Source organism: Culex pipiens, chromosome 3 (assembly GCF_016801865.2).
Source record: "Culex pipiens pallens isolate TS chromosome 3, TS_CPP_V2, whole genome shotgun sequence".
Classification (NCBI taxonomy): domain Eukaryota; kingdom Metazoa; phylum Arthropoda; class Insecta; order Diptera; family Culicidae; genus Culex; species Culex pipiens.
In genome coordinates, this window is record NC_068939.1 from 40,542,080 (window position 1) to 40,547,335 (window position 5,256).

Genomic DNA, 5,256 nt, shown 5'->3' on the forward strand with positions numbered 1-5,256 from the left:
CATATTTTTCCGAATTGCTGTACTCATATTATCCGTTTGAACATCATTAAAAAATGTGAATGTTCAAACTTCATGTTTCTAAGATACAACCAACTAGATTAATGTTTTCTATGTGTTATATAACTACCCTTTTGTTCAATGTGGAAAAAATGTATTTTTGATTTTTTTTACAGAAATTGTATTTGCCAATTTGAAATGTTTGGCTTGTAAGTATTATTACACCGACCAACAAAATTTCTGCGCAGGTTCAACTCGAAGGGAAGCATGAACTTTGAGGTCCCCAGAAACACGTGCATTTTGAATTTTTCAAAAATATTTAGTCAGAGCCGAATGGCTTTTCTCCAAAGTTTGTACAGAGAATTAGTGCGGTGTTTCTGGGGATCTCATAATTCATGCTTCCCCTCGAGTTGAGCCTGCGCAGTCATTATTGCCAATTTTTATAGGTCAGTGTTAATTAAGACTGGTGCCGAAAATTTGACAAAAGTTTTATTTTTTATGATTTCAGATATCGTTCATGTATAATTAGAGTTATTTTTTCTCTTATTTTTATTTTTTTTTGTTTTTGTAATTTACTTCTAACAAATCATTGGCTTTTGCAACAAATTGTACGAGATTTGAAATTTTCTTTGCATCAGCAGGTCCCAAGGATGCCAATTAATTGGAAATGTCTTCTCGAATCTGTATGCAAGCCAAATTATCACTCTACAGCTCAATCTTGCCTTTAGATGGACTTTGAAAATTCGCCAAAAAATTGTTTTAGATCTTTAAAATGCATCAGATAGAAATACGTTTAAAATTTAAGATAATGTTACCAGGCCTGCAAAATGTTTAGAACCCAGCGTACACATGAAGCAAACCAAAATGTCAGTTCACTGCTAGCATGTGACTGTAAGCCTACTGTGTCCGTTCAACCACTGCCGCCTGACTCGTGCCGGTCGGCTGCTGGAGAATGAGAGACGTGAAAAAAATTGCTACACTCACTCAATTCGTGTCGTATGACTGACTCGTAAAATCCTCTCTAAACACTATTTTGACCATTTTTAAACAATTGAACGGTTCTAGACTGTGCAAAACACTTTAAACAACCATAACTTATATTCAAAATTACATTTTCACGCATAAATATCAACTTTTTGTGTAAAAACTTGTTTCTTTATGGGTGTGCGTGCAACGTCGAATGAGCGTTGGTCGACTACTACCTCGCATTGCAGTTGCTCAGTGAGCTAGGGCACTCACGACTGAGTTGGGTTTGTTTATGTCACGGTTTTGCGGATCTGAAAAAATCGTGTATGCGTCGCCGATTTTCGCGTCAGGACCCCTGACATTTTCAGCTCTGAATGTTACTATTGGAGGTTTGACTAGTTTTATAAGATTTTGCCAGTATTTAAAAAAATGTATACATTTATATATTTTCTAGGGGCAACTAAGGCTGTGTATTTTCATTAACATTATCTGTTTGATGTAAAAAAAATGCAGTAATTTTTGTAATATCTCACGCAGACTATGCCTCTTTGAATTTTATATAATTTAAATGATTATGATCATTTTTTAGTAGAAAATGTAGAAAAACAAGCAAAAAATAAAATAAGTAACTGTAAAAATATGAAAAAAAAACTTAAAAGGCAAATTGTAAAGAGGTTGTAGAATAAGCCAAATACTATCAGAGACAAACATAAGCACAACACAGTACCTAAATGAAAATACAAATAGTGAAAAGGAATCAAGAAAAACATTAAAAAATAGGTTTCCGTAGAACAAAAGTTGCCCAAAATGACCCCTGAACACGGGAAAAATATTAATTTCCGAAAAATGGGCATTTGAGGGTTAACTGACACTGATGAAAAACAACAACATAATAATGGCTTGCATCCTGGAATTCAGGGTTTATTGCCTTTATACAAAACCTTGGGTAAATTGTTTGCCTCTGCCTAACTGCCTAAAATTTGGTCTGATGAATTGAAACTTGTCATCAATGAAAGCCCGCGCCTCTCCAAACATCAATGAATGCTGTGCGGGAAACAACCCACGGAGGTCAGTTCGTTGTTTCCCTCTCTTGGCAAACAGCCTCCCGGGCAGACGGTTATAACAAAATTAATAATATTTCAATAACAAATCCTGTTGAAATAACAAAAAGTGTTATTCTATTATCCTGAACTTCAACTTCAAGAAGAAAAAATAATAACAGTTTCTGATAAAATAACAAGATTTGGTATTGAAGAGATATTATATTGAAAATTTTTAATAACACACTAATAAGAGGAAATGTTATACATTTCAAAAACTCTCCTGATAACAAGATTTGTTATTCGTTTGGTATTCTGACTTAGAAATAAAATTACTATAAATCGCACAAATGGAAAAGTTTCTTAGTGTTCCTAACACAATCTGTTATTTTAATTTGTTAAATATGGAGCAAATCCAGCTCAAATCAGGATTTTTCTGGTACTTTTGTACTTTGTAGACATGTTATTTGTAGACATGTTATCCTAGGTCTATATAAGTCATTTTTGTGTATATGGAGCCAAAAATACTCGAGAATAACATTTGAGAAGGACGTAAGGTATTTAAATATTTTTGTATTCTGTAATTTAAAAATTACTGTATCTCGAAGCCGTTGCGTCGTATCAAAAAGTGGTCAAAGACAAACTTGTAGGAAATTGGACGGGCTTTCTGAAAAAAATACACTGAAACAAAAATACACGCCACATCTATGAGATTTTTTGATTTTTAGGTCTAAAACTTAAATTTAAAGGTGTTTTCACGATTTTTTTTCGTTCAAAATTTTTGAGGAAATAGCCTAAGATGTTACCAAAAGACTGACGAAAAATGCAGGATGGTATGTCTCTCCTAAAAAAATATAAAAATCATTTACTAAAACTGTTTTTTTGAAAAGTGGTCTAAACGTCAAAATGTTTTAAAAACCGGTAATGGGAATCGATTTCCCAGTAATTTTACATAAAAGTCTCCATATTGACCATTGTCCTATGTCCAATCCTTGGGAAGATACAGCGGTTTTAAAAATAAAAATGTTGAAAAAACGGGATTTTTTGTGGTTTTTGGCATTTTCTATATGACAGACTTGGTTTTTCAGTCTCGTAAATATTTTTACCGGAAAACTCGTCCAATTTCCCATAAGTTTGCCTTTGACAGCTTTTTGATTTATATCGTTTTTATATTTACGTTATCAAATTTACTATCCTGGTTTCTACCACACTGAAAAAAATATTCTATTTTCAGTTATAAGCAATGTAATTAGGCTTATATCTGTAAGCCCTTACATCCAATTGAAATGCTGTCAAAAGCAAATTTATGGGAAATTGGACGAGCTTTCCGTTAAAAATATTTACGGGACTGAAAAACCAAGTCTGTCATATAGAAATTGTCAAAAACCCCCACAAATACCGTTTTTTCAACATTTTTATTTTTAAAACCGCTGTATCTTCCCAAGGATTGGACATAGAACAATGGTCAATACGGAGACTTTTATGTAAAATTGTCTGGAGAATAGATTCCCACTACCGGTTTTTAAAAATTTTGACGTTTAGACCACTTTTCAAAAAAACAGTTTTATTAAATGATTTTTGTATTTTTTTTAGGAGAGACATACCATCCTGCATTTTTCGTCAGTCTTTTAGTAACATTTTAGGCTATTTCCTCAAAAAATTTGAGTGACATCGCCTTCAAATTTAAGTTTTAGACCTAAAAATCAAAAAATCTCATAGATGTGGCGTGTATTTTTGTTTCAGTGTATTTTTTTCAGAAAGCCCGTCCAATTTCCTACAAGTTTGTCTTTGACCACTTTTTGATACGACGCAACGGCTTCGAGATACAGTAATTTTTATATTACAGAATACAAAAATATTTAAATACCTTACGCCCTTCTCAAATGTTATTCTCGAGTACTATTTGCTCCATATGCACAAAAATGGCTTATATAGGCCTAGGACCAGACATGCATCGGCACTAAGAGCTCTTTTTAACGTCACTCAGCTTGTTCTAGATGTCATTTTGATGTGTTTTGCTTATCGCCAGGTAAAAACCTCTTGTTTTTGGCTTAAATAATGTGTAGAAATCATTGGTTCATTGGAAAAACTGATTTTAACTTTATTTTCATGAAAATGTTCTCTTAAGCTCTCTAGAAGAACTTCTTAAAAGCTCTTTGAGTGCAAGTAAGGGTTCTTACCCTGTATCTCAATTGGGTTTCAAAGTAAGCTCTCAGGGTCTTCGGGAGGCTTAAAGACAAGCGTAATTAGCATACTCTAATCACTGGCACAACATGCTGGGTATCATCTACGTGAAAAGCCAACTAAGTTCTTCTAAAAGAGGAGTTAGAGCGGATGCATGTCTGCCTAGGATAACATGTCTACAAAGTTTCATTGAATCGGAGAGGGTCGGGTACAAAAGTATCAGAAAAATTCCTGATTTGAGCTGGAATTGCTCTATGTTTAGATCTTTGGGATAATTTTGACCAATTTCGTCGGGGTCATTATTGTGGCCATGAAAGGGTCCTTAAGCTTAAATTATTCTAAAAAGTTAAAATTTTGAAAGTTGATCCCCCTAAGAGACTTTGCTAAAATTGGCTAGAACTATGGTCAATTTTGACCAATTTCATCGTGGTCATTTATTTGATAATGAAATGGGGTCCTTAAGCTAAAATTAATTCGATAAAATTAACTTTTGAGAGTTCATTTTTTTTAATTTCGTTATATTCCCTAAGGGAATTGATTTATTTATTGATAATTTTTGAAATGTGAATAACAAAAGCTGTTATTATATTCACAGAGCCAGGAAGTCGGAGCTGACGTTGAAATTCGAGCTGGAGTGAGACCTCGGAGACGTCATCGAATTCAGCCAGTTTTCAACAACTTTTACTTGGAGTCGGAATCTGTTAAGTCGGGTATTTTTGGAGAGCTAAACGTTGACGTCAAATGATGCATCCAGAGTAGGAGTTGTCTTCAAAGTATGGACTCAAAGTCGCTTGGAGAGACCCGACTCTGCAGCCCTGACTAGCACAGAGGAGTTTTGGCAACTGTAGGTTTATTTGCTAATTACAAATAAACCAAAACATTAACTTTTTTGTTATGGAGACATACCAGTTCAATAACAATTTTTGTTATTATGCTGCTCCACCTCTACTCACAAAATAACAAATCTTGTTATTCCTTCATGATTCCTTCTAGGGCGTCCAATTTTCCCGGGTTTTGAATTTCCCGGGAAACGGGAAAAATATATTTGGAATCCCGGGAATTCCCGGGA